Raw genomic sequence first — 25,874 nt, 5'->3', positions numbered from 1 at the left:
TTGTTTAATCTCTTTTATATCGCATGAGAGATTGAGTCAAGACATTCCACACTAACCCCGTCCATTAACATAACAAAGACAGCCCACTCCCGAATGAGATTATAACCACAGTCATAAAGGTTAGGATTTAGAACACATATTTCGGGTGGACATGATCCAATCCACAGCAGTTTCCAAAGTAGTTCTGTCTTTAGTGAGATGTAGCACCTGGTACACAAATAGGATCCCAGCTTCAGATGAGCAGGAGAACCAAGGTTTTAAACAAGGGCAGGATTTCTGTATATTGGGACGGTGGTTTGATTTTTCCAACATCAGCCTTAACGTCTTTGTTCCGGATGTCTTCCCTGAAAAGACGGTGAGGGGGTCATGCCGAATGCAACATTAGCCTCGTTTCTGCCTTCATATCTAGTACATAATACATACACTGGGATTTAAGGCATTATACAAACTTAAAAGTTTGAAAAAATTGATTGATTGCTTTGAAATGTGTCCAGCTTTCTTTTCCTGTCAGTTTAAAATTGTTAGGAGTAGCAAATAATTTGACTTTTGGGGAATTATTCTTTGGAGGGAAAGTATCTTTTTTTTTTTTTTTTTTTAAGTTCCTTTCACACATACTATCACATTTAATCTCTAAAATAATTTTATGGGATCAGCATTATTAGTCCAATTTTATAGTTGATACAAGTTGAGGAAAGCAAGCAGCTTACTCAAATCCACACAACCACTAAGTCAAGCCTGGATTTGAATCTAGGCCTATTTGATGGTACAGGCCTTTTTGCAGAATCCCATGGGCCCCTAACCATATAGCCTTCGTACTTTGAAAGATAGAAGGCAATGTTTAGAGATGCCCATTTTACTTTTGAGAGAAATGGCTAGCCTTCCAAGGAAAGAGTAGCCTTTGCTTCGTGGATAAGGACCCTGGCTTTGATAATTCACTGGGGAGGACTTGAGTATCAGCTGTCCCTCTAAGTAGATAAGTGCCCTTCTGCAAGGTCATTAACTTCTCTAGATCTCTATGCCCTCATCTGAAAAATGGGCATAACAGCAGTACCCTACTCATAGGGCTGTTTTTAACAGTAAATGAAATATTAATTTGGAAAGTCCCCAGCACAGTGTCAACACACGAAATAAGTTTTAGCTATTATTATGAATAATAATTGTTATCTTATATCTCCCTACTCTGAAGGAGCTGGTGGGGATCAAGAAACATCACCAAAGAGCCTAGGTTTAGGGAAGCACCAAAGGAGAGGAGAGCAGGGACAAGCAGATTGTTCCTGAAAAGCTATATTTGTTGAGGACAATAATGTTCTAATTGTCTCCAATCGATTTCTTTGTACACTTTCTCCTCATTTATTGATTATCTCATCTGACATTTCACATTCATGACAATAGTAAAAAATCTACCATCTGACTATTTTACACATTAGTGACGTGTGTCTGGCAGTAATCAAAGTCAAGGTGTGTGGAGAGAGTAATGCTTTTGCATGTGTCAACTTGGCTAGGCCATGATTCTCAGTGGTGTGGCAGTTAAGTAATCATATAATATGGTGGTTGTGTAAGGATGTAGTCATCCTCCATCTTGTGATCTGATGTGGTCATCCTCCATTTTCACATAACACCAATTTCTCATAACATTCTGGTCTTTGAGACCTAACCGTGTTGGTAAGTGAGGGTAGGGTGTATAAGGGTTGTCTCTCCAGTCAGCTCAGATAATATTCCATCTCTTCCGCATGGCCTAGCACAGTGCTCACTCTCACTGCCAGTTTCACCCAGGTGAGCACAATGAGGGTCTTAGCTGTGGGAAGAAAGGAGAACGTAGCTTGGAAAAGGCAGGAATCTGCAGATAACACAAAATGCAAGCTTGAAGTGATAAACGACTGTGGTGATAATGGTTCATTGCCTTGTGGGAGGCTCTCAAAGCTGTGTACACTCTGCGACCCCAGTGCAAGTCAGCAGTATGTCAGGGCTGCGCACACGCTTCCCCACACTCCCTGTGGGGAGAATACAGAGCATGGATTAATAACTCTGCTTTGCAGAGAAGAAAACAGAGGCTTAAAATCCCAGCAAATTGGGGACATAATCGGCACTGGAGAGGAGATATTTAAATTATGCTCTGAAGATAGTTCAGTCCATCTAGTCACTGTGCACGCAATTTGAGATATGCACTTCAAGCTATAAAGACCTGGATTCTCTTATCTTTCTTTCTTCTTTCTCTTCCCACCCCAAAGTAATCTTTACAAGCCTCCTGTTTCACTACCCCCTCTCTTCTTATGACAATTAGGATTCAATGATACGGTCTCTTCTAATGGTCCCTGGCTTTGAATGCAAAGGAAACATTGGCTGGCGCCGTTAGTGGCACATCACTGTCCCTGAAACTCCTTTGCCAGCTTATTCTGACAAACATCTTTTGTTGTGAATAGGTATGTGCCTATTCAAGGAAAATAGAAAGCCTGTGTTTCTGGTCTGTCACCCTTTGCCTGGTGTTATCTTTAGGTACAGTCCAGAAACAGAAAGGAGGAAAGCAAACTCACTTGGTTGGAGTTCATTTAGGGCATTCATTAAGGAAGTACACAAGGTTGGCACAGGAGTGGGGCCCCTCTTCTCGGGGACCATGCCTACATCGTCTTCATAAACCAAGAAGGTTTAAATTGACTTGTGTATTTCCAGCCTTCAAGTAGATAATAAAGATGGTTGACAAATAAACCAAAGAAAACAAAAAAACCAAAGCACTGGCAAATCTCAGTGGAAGTATTTAGAGCTGGATGGAGAGCAGGTTTTCACGCTCCCACTTCCCTTCCTCCTCCCTTCCAAACCTCTGTTGTGCTGGAGACTTGATTCCAACTCACAGCAACTCTGGAGGACAGAATAGAACTGCCCCACAGAGTTTCCAAGGCTGTCACCTTTACAGAAGCAGATCGCCAGGTCTTTTCTTCCACGGAGCAAAGCCGGTTAGCAGCTGAGCACTTAACCATTGTGCCACCAGGGCTCCTTTCCAAACCTCCAGCAGGTGTTTTTACTGCATTGTCAAATCATGCCCTAAGAGAGCTCTCGTAGCTGCCATCCTTTTCACTCTGAACAGTTTTCCAGGACTCCTCTCTCTTTTCAGATGTTTGCATCATAACACATATTTTTTTAAGTCTCATTTATTGAGGGAGAATTTATGTACAGTAAAATTTACCCTTTTTAAGCAAGGGAGAATGAAGAAAACTAACGGTACAAGTGAGACATTGGCCCAAAGGACTAATGGCTCACAACTACTACGGCCTTTACCAGACTGAGTCCAGTGCAATTAGATGGTGGCCAGCTATCACCACTGACTGCTCTGATAGGGATCACAATAGAGGGTCCCAGACAGACCGGGAGAAAAATTCTAACTCACAAAAAAAAGACCAGACTTACTGGTCTGACAGAGACTGGAGAAACCCTGAGTGTATGGCCCCCGGACACCCTTTAAGCACAGTAATGAAATCATTCCTGAGGTTCATCCTTCATCCAAAGAACAGACAGTCCCATAAAACAAAATGAGACTAAAGGGGCACACCAGCCCAGGGGCAAGGACTAGAAGGCAGGAAGGGATAGGAAAGCTGGTAATAGGGAACCCAAGTTCGAGAAGGGAGAGTGTTGACTAACTATTTAATAAGAAGCTAGTTTGTTCTGAAAAACCTTCATCTAAAGTACAATAAAAAATTAGATAAAACAGGTAAACAAACAAACAAACAAAAAAAAACCTGTTCATTTTTCTATCTGGATACTCAACTGACATTCAAAAGTATGTATATAAAGAAATTTACCTTTTTTAGGTGTACAGTTCCATAAATTTTGACAGACTTATAAACAGCCCTGTAACATAACCACAGTCAAGATATAGGATATTTCCATCACCCCTGAAAGGTCCCTTGTGCCTTTTTTTTTTTTTTAATAATTTTTATTTTGCTGTAAGTGAAAGTTCACAAATCAAGTCAGCCTCTGACATACAAACTTATATACACCTTACTACATACTCCCACTTGCTCTCCCCCTAATGAGTCAGCCCGCTCCCTCCTTCCAGTCTCTCCTTTCGTGACCGTTTTGCCAGTTTTTAACCCCCTCTACCCTCCCATCTCCCCTCCAGACAGAAGATGCCAGCATAGTCTCAAGTGTCCACCTGATGCAAGTAGCTCACTCCTCATCAGCATCTCTCTCCGACCCATTGTCCAGCCCAATCCATGTCTGCTGAGTTGGCTTCAGGAATGGTTCATGTCCTGGGCCAACAGAAGGTTTGGGGACCATGACCGCCAGGATTCTTCTAGTCTTAGTCAGACCTTAAAGTCTAGTCTTTTTATGAGAATTTGGGGTCTGCATCCCACTGTTCTCCTGCTCCCTCAGGGGTTCTCTGTTGTGCTCCCTGTCAAGGCAGTCATTGGTTGTGGCTGGGCATCATCTAGTTCTTCTGGTCTCAGGATGATGTAGGTCTCTGGTTCATGTGGACCTTTCTGTCTCTTGGGCTCATAATTACCTTGTGACCTTGGTGTTCTTCATTCTCCTTTGATCCAGGTGAGTCCCTTGTGCCTTTTTATAGTCAGCTCCTGGCCTCCACCCCTAGCCCCTGACCATCACTGATCTGATTTCTGTCCCTATAGGTTCGTCTTTTCCATAAAGTCACATAAATAGAATCATACAGTATGTCACCTTTTGAGTCTGGCTTTTTTCACTTAGCATAATGCTTTTAGGATTTATTTATATTGTTGCATGTGTCAGTAATTTGTTCTTTTTTATTGTTGAGTAGTATTCCTTTTTGTGACTGTACCACAATTTGTTTATCCATTCCTCAGTTAATGGAGGTTTGGGTTGGTTCCATATTTTGGTGACTATGAATAAAAATTCATTTTTGAAAAGGGTTTTTTTTTTTTTTTTAATTTAATTTACTAGAATGTATTCAGGTAACAATTAGGAATTGCACTTTGAGTTTGATTTAAGTCATTAAGGGATTGTCCTTCGCCCTTTTGACTCTAGCCTTTGCTCTGAAATTAGATCATAACCAGAGCAGGCTGCTTGTTCTGAATTGAATTATGTTCCCTAAAAGGAGATGTTAAAGTCCTGATTCCCAACACCTGTGAATGAGAACTTGTTTGGAAATAGGGTCTTTGAAGATGCTATCAATTAGTTCATTGGATTAGGTGGGCCCTAATCCAAGCTGAATGGTGTCCTTATAAGAGCAGGGAACCAGTTCTCCAATTTCCCTGAGTCAGCTTCCACTCTTGGTGACACCGTGTGTGTCAAAGTAAAAGGGTCCTTTGTAGGGTTTTCAATGATTAATTTTTCAGAAGTGTATCAGCAGGACTTTGTTCCGAGGTGCCTCTGAGTAGATTCAGATTGAGCTCAGTAGCCTTGCACCACTGAAACCTGTTCTTGTTCAGTCAATTCCGACTCATGGCGACCCCACCCGTGCAGAGTAGACTGTATTCCATAGAGTTTTCAAGGGGGTGAACTTACAGAAGTAAATCACTAGGCCTTTCTCTCGAGGTACGTCTGGGTGGGTTTGAACATCCAACCTTTACGGTAGTAGTCAAGTACTTAACCAGTTGTCCTACAGAAAGACAGAGGGAGGAGGCATGTGGCAATGAACCCACAAGACCAGGAACGCCTGGGCTACCGGAGCTGGGAAGGACAAGAAAGGATCTTCGCCCAGACTTCAGAGGGAAGCACTGATTTGGACCCCTAGGCTCTAGAATGCTGAGACAATAAATATCTGTCCTTACAAGCCACCCTGTTGGTGGTATTATTATTTTTTTTTTTATGGCAGCCCTGGGAAATTAATGCTCTGGTCATGGAAGTTGTCATAGATGTCCAACAGGCAGCCTTCTTTCTACACTCCTCATTCCACGCCTCTGACTTTCCACGTGGAGAAGAGACCACTGCTTCTTGTCCACATCTGAGCCAGCAAAGGCTCTACTGCCTGAAGAGATTCAGAAGGGTCTACCAGCTGCCCAAGATGTGGCAGTCCCTTTTGCAATAAGGCTCTGATGTAAATAATTGTATGAAAATTGTTTTTAAACTTTACCCATAGGAAATGGGGAGGCCAAACTTTAATACCTCAGAATATTTTATTTTGAAAATTAGCTACTTGAGAAGAAGACAAATGCTTATAAAGATGTCAAAGTTCTAAGCTATAAATCCTGATTTATTACGTAGTACATGCACTTAAAAATGGAATTTGGCTTTTTGGTACATTCTTCCTTCAGGTGTAGGAGTGTTGCAATGTATTGTGGTATCACAAGGCAAAACTGCTGCTGTTGAAATATCTCCCTCTCTTATCAACTTCCTTCTCTTCCCAGGAGGTCTGGGGAAAGGAAAAAGGAAAACAGAAAGGGGGAATGAGTGGAGAAGAGGGAAGCAGTAAACCTGGGTAGTGACAGGCATATTTATCTCACAAGTAGGGGCTCCAGTGGCTCAGTGGTTAATGTGCTTGGCTGTTACCTGCAAGATCAGCAGTTTGAACACACCAGAGCAGCACAAAAATGTGGCATTCTGCTTCTGTAAAGATTTACAGCCTTGGAAACCCTTTGAAGCAGTTCTACCCTGTCCTACAGGGTCGCTGTAAGTCAGAATTGACTCGATTGCAACTGTTTAGTTTTTGGTTTTATCTTAGAATCTCAAAAGTTGTTCTCAAAATCAGACTCACTTGATACTACCTGCTCGTCAGGATGTGGGAAACTAGGGAGGAACTGGAATAAGTCGTGGAAAACCACAGCAAGTCCCTGGCAGAACGGGAACGGCCATCTGCATGAGGCAGGGGAGCATAATGGTTAGTGATGGAGGCACTGGAACAACTTGCCTGACTTCAAATTACGGCTCTGCCAACCATTACCTGGTATGCCCGGGTGATGCCCACTGTTAACACACTCCGCTACTAACCAGAAGGTCGGAGGCTCAAGTCCAGCCAGAGGCACTTTGGAAGAAAGGCCTGGTAATCTACTTCTGAAAAGTCAGCCATTGAAAACCTGGAACATAGGTCTACTCTGACACACATGGAGTCTTCTCCATGAGTTGGAGTTGACTGAAGGGCAACCAGTTAATCGTCAGCTGTGTGCTCGTCTCCTCATCTGCAATGTGTGTGTGTATGTGGGGGGGGGGGGCAGTGCTCTGGAAACTCAGCTTCAATTATCATTATCAATTAATATCTGAGTTCTAGTAAAGCATTCCAAGACCCTGACCCACACTGTCAAAGATGTTCACCTGTGTTTTATTGACTATGCAAAGGCATTCGACTGTGTGGATCATAACAAATTATGACTAACATTGCAAAGAATGGGAATTCCAGAACACTTAATTGTGCTCATGAGGAACCTGTACATAGATCGAAAGGCAGTCGTTCTAACAAAACAAGGGGATATTGAGTGGTTTAAATTCAGGAAAGGCATGCGTCAGGGTTGTATCTTTCACCATACCTATTTAATCTGTATGCTAAGCAAATAATCCAGGAAGCTGGACTATATGAAGAAGAATGCAGTATTAGAATTGGAGGAAGACCCATTAATAACCTAAGATATGCAGATGATACAACCTTGCTTGCTGAAAGTGAAGAAGACTTGAGACACTGATGAAGATCAAAGACTATAGCCTTCAGTATGGATTACATCTCAACAAAAAGAAAACAAAAATCCTCACAACTGGACCAACAAGCAATATCATGATAAGCGGAGAAAATATTGAAATTGTCAAGGATTTAATTTTACTTGGATCCATAAATCAACGCCCACGGAAACAGCAGTCAAGAAATCAAACAATGTATTGCATTGGGCAAATCTGCTGCAAAAGACCTCTTTAAAGTATTAAAAAGCAAAGATATCGCTTTGAGGACTAAGGTGCATCTGATCCAAGCCATGGTATTTTCAATTGCCTCATATGCATGTGAAAGCTGGACGATAAATAAGAAAGACTAAAGAAAAATAATGCATTCGAACTATGGCGTTGGTGAAGAATATTGAATATATCGTGAATTGCCAGAAGAATGAACAAATCTGTCTTGGAAGAAGTACAGCCAGAATGCTCCTTAGATGCGAGGATGGCGAGACTTCATCTCACATACTTTGGACCTGTTATCAGGAGGGACCAGCCCCTGGAAAAAGGTATCATGTTTGGTAGAGCAGAAGGTCAGTGAAAAAGAGGAAGACCGTCAATGAGATGGACTGACACAGTGGCTGCAACAATGGGCTCAAGCATAGCAACGATTGTGAGGATGGCACAGGACAGGGCAGTGTTTCGTTCTGTTGCACACAGGATCTGTATGGGTTGGAACCCACCCAATGGCACGTAATGACAACAGCAACAGTGATGAATCCCTAGGCGCTGGTCCACATTGCCAAGGAAATGTGCTGATTCTAGAAACCCTGCAGACAGCAGAGTTAAAACAGTTTTGAAAAGGCTAAATAGATATATTGAGATTAGTGTTTCTAGCAAGATTTATCTTCTTATTACCGAGTACTTACAATGCATCACTCACTCTCCTAAGAGCTCTACCTAATTTAATCCTCCCAACAAACACACAAGGAAAGCTTCACAGTCCCTATTTTACAGGCAAGGAAACAAGCTGGAGCAGTGAGGGGCTTCACCTGAGATCACACAGCAAGGCAACAGCACAGACCTTGTGTGACTCATAACCACAGTCTCAAACTGAAAGCAAACACATGTACATAAAACATTTGAGAAAATATGAAAGCATATTTATTCCAATGCTCACCCATGCCACAAATCTCTCCTCTAGCATCTGCCCGAGCAAGGAAACGCAGCTGAATATTTTCTACCCGTTGGTCACCTGAAGCAGCTACTTGCATTTTTGGACAGCTCTAATTGTTTGAAGGTCTGTTTTTTTTTTCCCTCCTTCCCATCCCCAATTGTGAGTCCAATCTACCTCCCAACATCTATCTTTTGGTCCAATTTTATACCTAGGAGTCATGCAGGCTCTTTGCACACAGGTATGAATTCCCCTTGTCTAATTCATCTTAATTTGAATGATGGATGTGGCAGAATAATTCTGAAATACTAGCTAGCTGTGTTTGTGTGTTTGTTTCCACCACATTTCCATGTACCCCTTGCCCTTCCTGCTTAAATCACCCAGGACATTCATACTGATTGCCCCAGAGGAAGACAGCAGGACAAACACAGAGGACAGTCAATTCTGGGTGCCTGGACGGGGGCAGGAACAGAGCAGAAAGAGAGCTGTAGCTGAAGGGGTTGTCCTGACCTGGGTGCCTGATGACAGGGTCAAGCAGAACAATGGGCCACGCAGGGAATGCTGGCTTAGATGGGTGATGTCCAAGGACAAGATGAACTCCAGACTGCAGTGCCTTCGACACAACAATGGGGCAAGAACTGAGAACAAGAATTGACTGGCTTTCAGTCTCCACCCTGAGTGGGGGCATGAAGCAAAATTTTAGTAGAATAATAAAAAAAAAAACTAGTTGCATTTCTTGCCCAACTCAGTGTGCAGAAACAGATCCACACTGGTTTTTATCCATCAATAAAAAGAAACTAGGGAGAATGATTCTTAACTTCTGAGAATGGTCCTGACCATGGAAGATGCTGGATATAAGCCAACAAAGTAGCAAACCAGTTATTGGTGAGCTGATCGTGATTCATGGCGAGCCTGTGTGTGCAAAACTGTGCTCCACGGGGTTTTCAAGGCTGTGACCTTTCAGAAGCAGATTGCCAGGCCTTTATTCCAAGGTGCCTCTGGGCAGGTTTGGCTAGTGGTCAAGCACTTAACTGTGTGTGCCACCCACGGATTCCTTGAGGCTGGATATAAGGGTTGGAAATCATGGTCCCAAGGGAACATCTCTATCTACCCAGTTTCCAACATTCCTTCAAAAGACATTTATTGAGTGTTTGTTGTATGTTAGACACTGTGCTAATAACTGGAAAATCAAAGAAAGACCAAAAAAAAAAAAAAAACCCTTGTTCACAAGGGGCTTACAGTGAAGGAGAAGAACATGAAATGTGGCAGGTGTGATTAAACGACAATATTAAATTGGTCACCTTGAAGACTAAGGTGTGCCTGGCCCAAGCCATGGCATTTTCAATCACTTCACGTGCATGTGAAAACTGGACAATGAATAAGGAAGACTGAAGGAGAATTGATGCCTTTGAATTATGATGTTGGTGAAGAATATTGAATATACCGTGAACTGCCAGAAGAACGAACAAATCTGTCTTGGAAGAAGAATAGCCAGAATGCTCCTTAGAAGCGAGGATGGCGAGAACATGTTATCAGGAAGACCAGTCCCTGAAGGAGGACATTGTGCTTGGTAGAGGGTCAGCAAAAGAAAGAAAGGCCCTCAGTGAGACGGATTGACACAGTGGCTGCAACAATGGGCTCAAGCATAACAACGATTGTCCAGATGGCGTAAGACTGGGCAATGTGTTGTTTTGTTGTATATAGGATCGCTTTGAGTCGGAACTGACTCAACAGCACCTAACAACTACAACAACAACATTAAATTGGTTAAAAAAAAGAGAGAGAGAGAAAGTCTCAGGTTCCTGTTCTACTCAGACCTGCTTAAAAGCAGTTCCTTGAATCCTCATCCTTAAAAACAATCTTTTGGTGACCTCGGTGCCAATGAGTCTACCTCTTGAAGTTGTGGGGACCAGAAGGAGAGTCATGGGTGGAGCTTCTAGGGAGCCGAACTTGGTAATGGTTGGGGTCACCCTATAGAGTCTAAATTCACTTGTACTTCACAAGCAGCCTAGGCCACGGCTGGCTCTCTTGGTGAGGAGTGTGGCTTTTCTGAGGACAGTGTTATTAAGCATCATTAAGTTTGGCATACATTATCTTACTCAGTCCTCACAATGACCCCATGAAGTAAGTACCGTTATTACCCTATGTTACTGAAAAGGAAATGGAAGTTTAGAAGGTTAAGTGACAAGCCCAGGGTCACACAGCTAATTAAGGGTAGAGCAAAGATTCAAATCCAGGTCTGGTCCAGAAAAAATTCTCACACACTGTATACTATTGCTAGGAGCCCTGGTGGTCCAGTGGTTAAGTGCTTGGCTGCTAACCAAAAGGTCAGCAGTCTGAACCCAGCAGCCCCTTCTGCGGGAGAAAGATGTGGCAGCCTGCTTCTGCAAAAGACTGCAGCCTTGGAAATACTATGGGGCAGTCCTACTCTGACCTGTAGGGTTGCTATGGGTTGGAATCAACTCGATGGCAAACGACAACAATATATTATTACGCTAGCATTCAAAAATCCAGAGAATTATAAATCTTCTCTTATTCTGCTATATCATCAAAAACCAAACCCACTGCCACTGCGTCTATGTTGACTCATAGCGACCCTATAGGACAGAGTAGGATTTCTAAGGCCACTCGAGGGCACTGGGTTTTGAATCTTTATGGAAGCAGACTGCCACATCTTTCCCCTGAAAAGCAGCCGGTGGGTTCGAACCACTGACCTTTTGGCTACCAGGCGGACGGTTAATCACTGCACAACCAGGGCTCCTTTCAACTCTAACAGGGGTCGGAAAACCCTCTGCCTATTTTTGTTAATAAAGTTTTATTGAAATCAACTCGATGGCAACTGGTTTTAGAGGCATGGGTGGTTCAGTGGTAGAATTTTTGCCTCCTGTGTGGGAGACCTGGGTTTGGGTTCTCACTCGGTATACCTCCTGTGCAGCCACCAGTCATCCGTCAGTGCAGGGCTGCTGTCGCTATGATGCTGAACAGGCTTCAGTGGAGTTTTTAGACTAAGATGAGCTGGGCAGAAAGGCCTGGTGAGCTTCTGAAAATCAGCCAGTGAAAATCATGTGAAATACAGAGGTTTGATCTACAACCGATCATGGGGGTGGTGCAAGACAGGGCAGTGTTCTGAGTCAAGGGCCAACTCGATGGCTGTTAACAACAGCTACAGAGACATCAAGTCGTCTCTCCAATTCTCAGGTTTTTAGAGGCATCAGACAATTTCCCTGGGTCTCTGTGACTCAGTTTAGCACTTATGAACAGAAGTTTTTCATGCTTGTCTTCTCGAGTGGCGTCCTTCTGAGTCTATTCAAAATTCTACTTCTTAAGGATCCCTTTTTAAAAAATTATTGTTATTAGTTTAACGTTTTGTCTTTGAGTCAATTCTGACTCCTAGTGACCCTGTCGGACTGAGTAGAACTGCCCCATAGGGTTTCCAAGAAGTGATTGATGGATTCAAACTGCTGACCTTTTGGTTAGCAGCCAAGCTCTTAACCGCTGTACCACCAGGGTTCCAATTATTAGTTTAAATGTTAGTAATATGGCCTAATTTCCTTTGAGAGAAGGGCAGAAATAATTACTTAAAAATTTGGAGCATAATCTGGGCTTTGGAAGGGAAAGGCAAGTGATTCTGCTGAGAATATCTTATTTGAATTAGTGCCAGTTATGTTTTTTTTTATTTTAATGGGATGGCACACCAAGAAAATTCCTCTCAAAAGCAAAAGGAAGCATGACTAGAGGGGCTGGTTCACCTGTTTATAAAACACGGTTTATGCTATATGTGTACATATGTATATGCACACACATGCACACAGTTCAGGCACGTCAACGCTCTCCCTGTTGAGATTCATTACATCACAATTCCTCTCTTGCTTCCAGGAGACAGAGTTAACCCTGTCTTCCCTCTTCTCTTCACTTCAAGGCTGACTACTTTTTCCTTAGCTGTTTTCCTCTAAAGTCCCTGGGTGATGCACATAGTTTGCGCTTGACTACTAACTTTAACAGGTTGGTGGTTTGAACCTACCCAGAGGCACCATGGAAGAAAGACCTGGCAATCTGCTTCCGTAAAGACCACAACCAAGAAAACCCTATGGAGCACGTGGGCCTCCGTGAATTGGAATCCACTCGACAGCAACGGGTTTGTTTTTCTCTCATGTTGAAATCCACACTGGTGATTTCTGACTAGGTTATATTCAGTCTTGTGAGTCATTCTCCTTCTCAACAATTTCCCATCACCCTCAGTAGCAACATTCTTACTTCTCTTTACATTTTTTCCCCCCCTGGACAAATGTTCAAGCCTTAACTGGGATAGCCAAGTACAGCTAGAGTAATAAATCCCTAAAAGGAGGACTCAGGGGTGCCCAACCCACCCCCAGGGTGGTACCTGCTACAGTACAACACCATGAGGTATGATGGGAACCTTCAGGTAGGGGCAGCTAAGCTACCCTGGCACGAGGGATATTTCCTGGATAGATCTGATCTGAATCTTGCAGGATGAGTAATGGTTATTCCCCAGAACGTGAAGGGGAGGAGAAGAGGAGGGACAAGTTTGGGAAGAAGGGCAGCAGACACTCAGGGGTCCTGGGTGGGCACTTGGACCATTGGTTCTGGACACCCTCTTTCTTGATTGAATTCCTGCCACACCCTGCAGCCCACTGCCACCGACGGATGTTGCCAGGGGAAATGAATGAAGCCTGACCACGGAATCGAGGCACGTCTTCTGTTGGAGCACTGACCTCTGCCCGGCCCCTAACTTCTCTGTGCCCGTTTCTTCCTCTTGGTAACAGTCCTCGTACTAGGTGGGAAATACACTGTCAGCTTTTTCGTCTATGCACACCCTGGATGGGGCCCATTGTCCCTCTTCCACAAAACTTCTTTATCTGGACTGGATTAGAGGTGAGATCTGCCGGGGTGCTGTGTAATCAAAGAACTGCCTTCTAGGCTTTTCTTATTTAGTGCAATTATTGTTGACAAATCAAAACTGCACCCACGACCACACACGCACAGTTTATTCAGGCCAGGTAATACGCTACCCTCACTGTGCCGGAAACTGCTCCTTTCTTTCAGGAATTCTTGGCCCTCAAGAAAGGAGAGTTCACCTGTCTGGAGGTGAGATAAGAAGGCAGAGGTAGACAAGGAGAACACAGGGTGGAGAGAAGGGCATGCTGTCTCATTAGGGGGAGAGCAGCTAGGGGGTACATAGCAAGGCGTGTATAGCTTTTTATACGAGAGACTGACTTGATTTGTAAACTTTCACTTAAAGCACAATAAATAAATTAATTAATTTAAAAGAAAAAAGAAAGGAGAGTTCAGATGTCAGTCTGGCATTTCATAAACATTTTAGACTAAGACGCAGGGTCAGCAAATCTCTGCAGGATATGAGTTAAACAGGCGATAAAGCACCATGGGGCATGTATAACTTACATGGAAATAATATTTTCCTCTGGTGCTCACAAACTTACAAATACCTCTTTCCTGAATCGAATGATAAATAGGAATTAAAAAAAATATATACTCCCTGAAACAAACAAAAAAAACTTGGAAAGCCTGCTGCTAATTCTGATGGCCTGAAAACTGAACTGATTAATGGTTCCACATCACACACGTGCCAGTGCTAATATTTGCTGGTGGCTTTTATCGACCCTACATAACAGGGTTTTGTGTGGTGACGTCACACTGCCTTACACAGTGGTATGACATCAGCCTCTGACAGCACATTTTGGAGCAAACGTTGACACTGAGACTCTCTGACAAGCTTCCACTTTCTTTTTTACTGTCATACAATGGGGACATTCTTTGCTCGAGCATGTCATTGAGACACACACTATCAGATTATGGCTTGATAGCTATTTATCACTTTGGATGAATCCAAAAAACAACACCAAAAAAAAAAAAAAAAAAAAACCCAGGCATCCCTAGTCACTGACAACTCAAAAATGTAAAAGAAAAAAAAAAAAAGTTTATTAGAAGAGAAAGTTTTAAAGGAATATTAAAAATTAGTTCATTAGCTTTCTAAACCACTAAAAAAGCTGGCTTTTGATGGCTAAATATTTGGCTAACATATGAAGCAGTTAAATTGGGTCACTTTTCTAAAGCCCTTCTGTTTCCTGTATTGAGCGTGGAGAGGGCTAGAGGACAGAAAGGATTTCTGTCCCCTTTCAGGTTTTATTTACCTCTTCTAGGTGGTATGACACAGAGAAGCTGGGACGTGATAAGAAAGAAGGTTTGGTTGAGTCTATTACATCTGATTGCATTTGGAAATTGGTTGAAGTGATCAGATCTCAGCGGCATCTCAGGGCAGAGGAGGTGCTTTTGGGAAGGTGACACCCAAGTGTTGGGTAAGTGGCAGGGGCTGTGAAGAGAGGGCACCCCTCTGCCTCGGTAAAGCCCTCTCTCCCGTGCTCCCAGCCTAAGTATCCTTTACACACCTCTAGCATTATACTCATCGCAAAAAAAAAAAAAACCCAAACTATTTGCCGTCATGTTGATTCCAACTCATAGTGACCCTACTGGACAAAGTAGAAGTGCCCCATAAAGTTTCCAAGGAGCAGCTGGTGGATTCGAACTCCTGGCCTTTTGGTTAGCAGCCGAGCTCTTAACCACTGAGCTACCGGGGCTCCCGTACTAAACTGCGAGCTCCTTAATGCCAACCAATGACATTTGTATCTGTTTTCCTCAATCCTGGCCAGAGTAGATTCTCAATAAGCATTTTGGAAGGAAAGAAGGAACGGAGGGAGGGAGGGTGGGAGAATCTGCTTTTGTAAAGATTACAGCTTTGGAAACCCTATGGGGCAGGCTACTCTGTCCTATAGGGTTGCTAGTAATCAGAATGGATTTAACATAGCTGTGGACCTTATATAATGGAAAAATACATACCAGTGCAGTTTGAGAGGGTATCAAGTAGTCAGTAAACTCCGATGGACTCTTCCATCCTCATGAACTGCTTGCGGACGTTAGTTTTGTAAAGAGTGAAAAATAAAAGGAGGAAATTGCTGAAATGAGGTTGACAGAATTACCTTTTACGTCTGTGCAGTAACTATAAACTCAAAGACTTAAAAAAAAAAAAAAGAACAAGGAAATGCTGTTAAAATGAAACAGCTTTCCTTATCAACATTGTATGTTATGAAAACAAAACATTTTAGTAAGTCTTACTGATAAGTGGTTGATTTAATCTTTCGTAAGTGTTCTTTAAAAAAAAAAAAACCTGAATAATGTAAGTATGTTGGTTAATCATTTGAGGATTCCTAGTCTTCCTCTTTGTTCCCCTTCTTAAACAACAGAAAGGTTGTAAATCCTTGAAGTTTCCTTGGAGTTATCTTAAGTAAAGTCCGAAGTCTCAGGTAGCATTCCATAAACCTCCCTGCCAAAGTACTTCCAATTGCAGAGAAGATCTAAAGAATACCCTGGGTTTTGGGGGCTAGTTCCTATGCCTTCAACCTATTTCTTTAAAGATTTACACAAACTTGGCCTTTACCTCGTGAACTATCCTGATTTAAAAAAAAAAAAAAAATTCTCTTTATTTCAGAACGGTTTTAGATTTACGGAACAATTGCAAAGATAATACACAGAGTTCCCATGCACCATGCACCCAGCTTCCCCCGTTATTAACATATTAGTATTAATTGTGCTCTTTCGGAACCTGTGCGTAGACCAAGAGGCAGTCCTTCCAACAGAACAAGGGGATACTGAGAGGCTTAAAATCCAAAAAGGTGTGTGTCAGGGTTGTATCCTCTCACCATACTTATTTAATCTGTGGGCTGAGCAAATAATCCAAGAAGCTAGACTATACGAAGAAGAACACGGCGTCAAGATTGGAGGAAGAGTTATTAACAACCTGCGATACGTAGATGACGCAACCTTGCTTGTTGAAAGACAAGAGGACTTGAAGCACTTACTGATGAAGATCAAACACCACAGCCTTCAGTATGGATTACACCTCAACATAATGAAAACAAAAATTCTCACAACTGGACCAATAAGCAACATCATGAAAATGGAGAAAATACTGAAGTTGTCAAGGATTTCATTTTGCTTGGATCCACAATCAACACCCAGGAAGCAACAGTCAAGAAATCAAAAGACACATTGCACTGGCCAAATTTGCTGCAGAAAACCTCTTTAAAGTGTTAAAAAGCAAAGATGTCACTTTTAGGACTAAGGTGCACCTGACCTAGGCCATGGAATTTTCAATCAGCTCATACGCATGTGAAAGCTGAACAATGAACAGGGAAGACCAAAAAAGAATTGATACATTTAAATTATGGTATTGGCAAAGGACATCGAATATGCCAAAGATGGCCAAAAGAATGAACAAATCTGTCTTGGAAGAAGTACAGCCAGATGTTCCTTAGAAGCAAGGATGGCGAGACTTTATCTCGTGTGCTTTGGACGTGTTATGAGGACCAGTAAGTCCCTGGAGAAGGGCAACACGCTTGGTAAAGTAGAGGAAAAAGAGGAAGACCCTCAACGAGATAGATTGACATGGTGGCTGCAACAATGGGCTTAAAAAACTTAGCAACAGTTGTGAGAATGGCACAGGACCTGGCAGTGTTTCATTCTGTAGTACGCAGGATTGCAATGAGTTGGAGCAAACTCAATGACACCTAACAACAACATATTGGTATGGTACATTTTTTATAATTAATGAATGAATGTTGAAACATTATCATTAACTAACATCCAAAATTTATTAATATTTCCTTATTTTTAATCTGGGGTTCTTTTTCTATTCCAGGATCCCATTACATTACATTTAATTGTTGTCTCCCCTAGGATCCTGTTGGCCATGGCAATTTCTCAGGCTTCCTTTTTTTTTTTTTGATGACCTTGACAGTTTTGAGGAGTACTGCTCAGGTATTTTGTAGACTGTCCCTCAGTTGGGATTTGTCTGATGTTTTTTTCTCAAGATTAGAGTGGGATGATGTGTTTTGGGGAGGAAGATCACAGGAGTGAAGTGCTATTCTCATCACATTATATCAAGGGTACATGATATCAGCATGGTTTGTGACTGTTACGTTAACCTTCACCACTTGGCTAAAGTAGGATTTGTAGTCTTACTCTAAAGAAGGAGCCCCGGTGGCGAAGTGGTTAAGAGCTTCGCTGCCAACCAAAAGGTCTGCAGTTCAAATCCACCAGCTGCTCCTTGGAAACCCTGTGGGGTGGTTCTGCTTTGTCCTATAGGGTAACTATGAGTTGAAATAGACTCAATGGCAATGAGTTTGGGCTTTTTTATTGTTGTTGTTGTTATTGTAAAGAAAAGTCCTTTCCATACTGTACTCTTCGGAATAAAGTCATGTCAAAAACCTAAATAACAGAGAGACACCAAAGATTAATGTAACAGAATATATTTATTGTGAGTACATAGGATTAGAATTGGGCAGCAGGAAAGTGCTCAAAGAGCGGACGGTGAAAGTGGGTTAAGTAGGTCATGGTTATGTTAATTTATCAGAAGATAACATCAAAGCATGAGCAGAGTTGAGCAGAGTTTCAGGGTCTGTAGTTTATAGGAAGAGAACCTCCAAGGACATGCCATACATCCTGAAACAGACCTTAGGTATCCTGCTTCTCTAAGCTGGCGATGCATAGATAATTTTCCCAAAGAACCCAATACCTAAGGCCAAACGATCTCTGCTAAGCTGCTAATAAAGCTATTGTTTGATCTGAAGGTGATTCCAGGGAACCCATTCCTTCACAGGTCAAAAGGACGACTAAGGGTCGATGGCCTGGGTGGGTCACCCCAATTCCATGAACCCAGAAATCTGGACTTCAGGAAAATCAAAACCTTCTTGTCAGTCACTATGCATGGCCCACACTTAAATACTCGAGTCTCATTGGGAATGGGGTACCTACGTAATTTTTTTTGGAATTTTTCTGCATGGAAAGATTTATCTCTTCTTGATTTATTTATTTGTTCCATCATTTATTTATATCATTATGGACTCATAAACCAAAAAACCCATTGCCATCAGGTCAATTCCAACTCATAGTGACCCTATGGGACAGAATACAACTGCCCCATAGGGTGTCCAAGGAGGGACTGGTGGATTCCAACTCCTGACCTTTTGGTTAGCAGCCAAGTTCTTAACCACTACGCCATCACAGCTCCTATGAACTCATAGATATTTATTTTATACATTGGGTTACAATCCAATACTACTTTATTTTGTTGCTCAAATTGTTCCAGCTTTGACCATTGGGAGCTCCATCAGTTGGCTTTTGTGTCCTTTTCACACGTCCCCATCATCGTGTGTGTATGTGCATGTGTGCATATGTGTGTGTGTGTGCATGCATGTGCACATGTGTTAGCAATGTCTTTCTGGCCCTACAAGGTACTCCAAGCTCATCGTGAATAATCCATGCCCCAGCCCTAGAATCAGCCATTCCTCCAAAGAGCCCTGGTTTCTTTGATTGAAGAAGGGTACGAGAAATGGAGAAGGATATGAGAAATCAAGATCTGGGTACTCAGTGTGTTTGGTACCCTTGCTTCAGGCCCTGTCAGCCCACAGAGAAAGGAAATGTATGTGTGTATGTTGTTAGGTCTGTCAAGTCAGCTTTTGACTCAAAGCAACCCCATGTGACAAAGTAGAACTTCCCTACAGGGTTTTCTAGGCTGCAGTCCTTATGGGAGCAGATTACTAGGTCTGTTCTACTGTGGAGTGGCTGGGTGGGTTCAAACTACCAACCTTTAGGTCAGCAGCTGTCATGGATTGAATTGGGTCCCCCCAAAATATGTGTAGCAGTTTGGATAGACCATGATTCCCAGTATTGTGTGACTGTCCACCATTTTGTCATCTGATGTAATTTTCCTGTGTGTTATAAATCCTGTCTCTTTGATGTTGATGAGGTGGGATTAGTGGCAGTTATGTTAATGAGGCAGGGCTCAACCTACCAGGCTGGATTGTGTTTTAAGCCAATCTTTTTTGAGATAAAAAAGAGAGAAGTGAGCAGAGAGACTTGAGAACCTCATACCACCAAGAAAGCAGCACCAGGAGCAGAGCTCGTCCTTTGGATCTGGGGTTCCTGTGCAGAGTAGCTCCTAGTCCAGGGGAAAATTGATGACAAGGACCTTCCTCCAGAACCAACAGAGAGCCAAAGCCTTCGCCTGGAGCTAATGCTCTGAATTTGGACTTCTAGCCTATTATACCATGAGAGAATAAACTTCTGTTTGTTGAAGCCATCCAGTTATGATATTCCTGTTATAGCAGCCCTAGATAATAAGACAGCAGCTGAGCGCTTAAGCCGTGCACCAGGAAGACATTTTATATGTGTATATGTTACTATATATATATACACATATATACACATACATACATATATGTAAACCAAACCAAACCCGTTGCTGTCAAGTCGATTCCAACTCATAGCAACCCTATAGGACAGAGCAGAGCTGCTCCATAGGGTTTCCAAGGAGTGCCTGGTGGATTCGGTCTGCCGACCTTTTGGTTAGCAGCCACTACACCACCAAGGTTTCCACACACATGTATATACACAGAAACACACACGCATATACATACATACACATATCTAGAAATATTTCTATATGTAACCAAAGTACCTATGGATATATCTGTATCTATATTAAGTATAAGTTCATACTGATGTTTCCAATTCCACTCCATTAACACATGGCCCATTCTAGCCTTTTTCCCTTGCTTATCTGTAAACTCTGATTCCAACAGTGAGAAACCTGACTCCCACTGTCCACCATCCACTTACTTAATTGCTGAATTTCCAGTATATATGTATAGATAGTATCATCTGAATTATGACCTGTACCCCCAGGAAAAACCACTTTATCAACTAGAGTACAGTCTTATGTACAGTTCCTTTATGCTTAGTCTTACAGACTCCACTCATTGCCAGAGTTACTTAGGTCAGCTCTTATTCCCTTCAATGAGCTTCATACATTTGCAGCATAGATTGTTTTGCATTCAATCTTGGGATCCTCCAATCTTCTAAATGATTTCTTTTTAAACGTGCATACATTAAGTTTCACTCTTTGTGCACATTTGTTTTAACATGAAAATAATGCTTCAAATTACTTAACACCCAGGAAAACTGATAAGCTACAGAGAGTCATCAATTCAACAAACGTTTCCCATGTGCCTACCTTGTGCCAGGTCCTGTAACAATGTCAGCTTTGTAGGGATTTATCTTATGCTTTCCAGTCTCCATGGCACACCGCTGCGTCATCAGGGCGTGTACCTCCCAGTTTAGGAAGCACTGACATAAGAAAGCTGGACTATGGTATTTACAGCCACATGTCTAAAAGTCTAGATTTTCTTAGATCTGTGTAACCACACCTCCCTCAGAGGTTCCAGAATCTGCAAAAATTATCTATTTAGAGAATTGCTTTTACATAAGGTTAGAGTTATATTTCTCCTACTGCTATTTAGCTCTAAGTAAAAAAGCACTTTATATTGCAGAAAGAGAATAATAACTCCTAAAGTCAATACTTGCTTTCGTCTAATACAGATGCAATCAGTAGAACTTAAATTATAATCCCCTTTGTTCCTCGAGGGATTGGTGAAAACAACAAGCTGATCTACGCTTGCAAGTGTTCTAGTACATGTATGCTGTTGTTGTTAGGTGCTCTCAAGTCAGTTCTGTCTCACAGCAACCCTGTGCACAACAGAACGAGACACTGCCCGGCCCTGCGCCATCCTCACAATTGTTGCTATGCTTGAACCCACTGTTGCAGCCATTGTGTCAATCCATCTCCTTGAGGGTCTTCGTTTTTTTGCTGACTCTCTACTTTACCAAGCATGATGTCTTTCTCCAGGGACCGATCCCTCCTGATAACATGTCCAAAGTAGGTGAGACATTCTCTCCATCCCTGCTTCTATGGAGCATTAGGGTTGTACTTCTTCCAAGACAGACTTGTTTGTTTGTTGTACAGATACACACACATAGATTTTTGGAGGGGCTTTATTTGTTTCACCAACCACATCATGAAAACAGTTAATGCAATTGTATGTGTGAAATTATGCCAATAAAGGAAGGAAAGGCAATTGTTGATTGTTGCTCTTATCCCTGGAGATGAAGTGGGGGGGGGAAGGGACTTGTGGTATTAGCAAATTCACAAATAGATAATTTTCTTTAAGAACATTTAAAACAAACACAAACAGTTGCCTTCAAGTTCGTTTCAACTCATGGTGCCTTCCTGTGTGTCAGAGCAACACCGTACTCCGTAGGGTTTTCAATGGCTCATGGTGCCTTCCTGTGTGTCAGAGCAACACCGTACTCCGTAGGGTTTTCAATGGCTCATGGTGCCTTCCTGTGTGTCAGAGCAACACCGTACTCTGTAGGGTTTTCGGTGGCTCATGGTGCCTTCCTGTGTGTCAGAGCAACACCGTACTCCGTAGGGTTTTCGGTGGCTCATGGTGCCTTCCTGTGTGTCAGAGCAACACCGTACTCCGTAGGGTTTTCAATGGCTCATGGTGCCTTCCTGTGTGTCAGAGCAACACCGTACTCCGTAGGGTTTTCAATGGCTCATGGTGCCTTCCTGTGTGTCAGAGCAACACCGTACTCCGTAGGGTTTTCAGTGGCTCATGGTGCCTTCCTGTGTGTCAGAGCAACACCGTACTCCGTAGGGTTTTCAGTGGCTCATGGTGCCTTCCTGTGTGTCAGAGCAACACTGTACTCCGTAGGGTTTTCGGTGGCTCATGGTGCCTTCCTGTGTGTCAGAGCAACACCGTACTCAATAGGGTTTTCAATGGCTGATTTGTCAGAAGCAGTTTGTGAGGGCCTTTTCCCAAGGCAACTCCGGGTGGACCCAGACCTTTAACCTTTTGATTAGCAGCTGAGCCATTCACCATTTGCACCACCCAGGGACTCCTTAAGGGCCTTGTAAATCTTTCCAACTTCATTTCGCTTAACTCCTAGGATCACAAAACACTCTGATGGCAGAAGGTTGTCCCAAATGTGGAATATTTACTTCTACGACTGCAATAACAAGTGGAATATTGTTGAGGATTAGGAAGGAACAATGCTGCTGAAATTGTATGATTCAGATGAAAAATTTAAAGAAAATTTACTTAATATAAATGTTAGGGATTGAATCATGTCCCTCAAAATATGAGGTGAATTCCTGGACCTTGAACCTGTGGATCATAACAGTATAAGATGGATCCTAAACCTATTCCCTTCTGAGTTGTAAAAAGACCAGAATAGACACAGAAAACACAAATAGGGGGAGAAAGAAGCTATTGCAGACGGTCTACAAGCCAAGGAACCAAGGAACACCCAGGGCTACCAACAAGGAAAAGATCGACACAGCTGAGACCTTGATTTTGAGTTTAGCCTCCAGACCTGTGAGACAATAAATTTCTGTTTTTGAAAGTCACTCACTTGTGGTATTTGTGTTACAGCAGCACTAGGTGAGTAAGTCAATTAACATTTAAGTAATAAGGTAACCAGCTGGCATTGCTCAGTATCTTTTGATGTGTAAACACATTGAGGGATGTTAAATAGGACATTTCAGCATCACAGTTATAAGGCAAGCAACTGGAAACCTGGAACTCAGGGGAGAAATCCAAGAGCAGATACTTCGGACAGAATGTTATCCGTTAGGTGTTTAGTAATGTTGATTTGATATCTGAGGTTTGCTTCCCGTGGTTTCAGTTACTCTCAGTCAATCACGGTTTGAAAATGTTAAATGAATGCATAGAATGATGAAATCTCATGCTGTCCTGCTCTGTCATTCACACAACTTTTATTACAGTATATTGTTACAATTGTTCTATTTTATTATGAGTTATTGTTGTTAATCTCTTACCGTGCCTAATTTATAAATTAAACTTTATCATAGAGATGTACGTATAGGACAAATCATAGTAGCTATGCAGGGTTCGGTACTATTCATGGTTTCAGGCATCCACAGGAGGTCTTGGAAGGTATCCACCTGGAAAAAGGGGGGATACTGTAACAGCAGGAAACCCTGGTGGTGTAGTGGTTAAGTGCTACAGCTGCTAACCAAGAGGTCGGCAGTTCAAATCCGCCAGGCGCTCCTTGGAAACTCTATGGGGCAGTTCTGCTCTGTCCTACAGGGTCACTGTAGGGTCTCTATGAGTCGGAATCGACTCGACAGCAGTGGGTTTGGCTTTTACTATAATAGCAAGACTCAGTGTTTGAAGATTTAGAAAAAGATTTGCCCCCAAAATGGTTCTAGATGGCCCTATGCCAGAACACTATTTTTGTTCACGGGAGGTATGTGTGATTTGTTGGCCAAACATTTGCTTTTGAAAAATTGGGAGCAAGAACCTCCCTTGTCGGGAAGGACAAGCTTACCTGAAGGTCTGTTCACTTCAGCTGGAGGAAGGAATGAGAAAAGAAAAGCCTGGGGGGGACATGCAACCCGGGTTGCTGTGGTTGCCCATGTTGTTGTTGTTGTGTGCAGTCGAGTCTAATGGCATGCTGTTCTAGAAGCAGTCGCGAATTACCCTTAGCTTATGGCCAAGTAAAGCCCCGGTGGCGCAGTGAATAAGAGCTGAGCTGCTAATCAAAAAGTCGGCCATTGGAACCCATCCGGCACTCCTTGGAAACCCTATGGGGCAGTTCTTCTCTATCCTAGAGGGTCACCATGAGTTGAAATTGACTCGATGGCAAAGGATTTTTTACAGGTATGGCCAAATCTTCTATAAAATCATACTAAAGGTCACGGCCTAATTTCAGATATAGTATGGAGAACTGAGGAGAGCCCCATCCCGCCGTAAGGCTGGAGAAGGGAATGTTTATGACGGCGGCGGGGCTGTCTGAACCGGAGGAGTGGCACTCTTACAAAGGTCAGCAGCAGCAAAGGTTTCAGGCCAAGAAACAAGAAATCAGCAAGCCCAAATATTTGTTCCTGAGAACATATGATATAGGAGGCTTAGGATGGGGTGGAGGTTGGCAATAGGGGCCACATTTCTAGTAACTAAACCAGGCCAGGCTCACGCACTGGGAGTACAAACAAAGACAGTACAATCTCCGCTCAAGGTAGTAGCTTGGGAATGCCAGGGACATTTTTCAATACATTTTCTACTGTGAAAGGTATGATATTGCTATTGTGAACGATACTGCAATGAACATGGGTGTGCATGTGTCTATCATGTGATGGCTCTTATTTCTCTAGGATATATTCCTAGGAGTGGGAGTGCTGGGTGGTATGGTATTTCTATCTCTAGCTTTCCAAGGAATCCCCATATTGCTTTCAAAAATGGTTGTACCATTTTGCATTCTCATCAGCAGTGCATAAGAGCTCCAATCTTCCTGCAACCTCTCCAATATTTGTTATTTTCTGTGCTTTTGATTTGTATCAGTAATGTTGGGGTGAGAAGGTATCTCACTGTAGTTTTTTTTTTATTTTAATTTTTTTATTGTGCTTTAGATGAAGGTTTACAGACCAAATGAATTTGTCATTAAACAATTAATACACGTATCATTTTGTGACATTGGTTGTGAACCCCGTGATGTGTCAACACTCTCCTCTTCTCAACCTTGGGTTCCCCATTATCAGCTTTCCTGTCTCCTCCTGCTTTCTTGTCCTTGCTCCTGGGTTGGTGTGCCCCTTTAGTCCCGTTTTGTTTTATGGGTCTGCGTAATCTTTGGCTGAAGGGTGAACCTCAGGAGTGACTGCGGTACTGAGTTAAAAGGGAATTCGGGGGCCATACTCTGGAGTTTTCTTCAGTCTCTGTCAGACCAGTAAGTCTGGTCTTTTCTTGAGTGTTAGAATTTTGTTCTACATGTATCTCCAGCTCTGTCTGGGACCTTCTATTGTCATTCCTGTCAGAACACTCAATGGTGGTAGGCAGGCACCCTCTAGTTATGCTGGGCTCAGTCAGGTGGAGGCTGTGGTAGTTGTGGTCCATTAGTCTTTTGGACTAATTTTTTCTTTGTGTCTTTGGTTTTCTTCATTCTCCCTTGCTCCAGGTGGGTGGGACCCGTGAAGTATCTTAGATGGCTGCTCACAAGCTTTTAAGACCCCAGATGCTACTCACCAAAGTAGGATGTAGAACATTTTTTTAAATAAACTATGTTATGCCGATTGAGCCAGATGTTGCCCGAGACCATGGTCCTCAGCCCTCAGCCCGGTAATTCAGTCCCTCAGGGAGTTTGGTTGTGTCTATGAAGCTTCCAGGACCTTGCCTTGGTCAAGTTGTGCTGGCTTCCCCAGTCTTGTGTACTG

This window comes from Elephas maximus, chromosome 22 (assembly GCF_024166365.1).
Source record: "Elephas maximus indicus isolate mEleMax1 chromosome 22, mEleMax1 primary haplotype, whole genome shotgun sequence".
NCBI lineage: Eukaryota > Metazoa > Chordata > Mammalia > Proboscidea > Elephantidae > Elephas > Elephas maximus.
Note: the sequence above shows the minus strand (reverse complement) of the source record.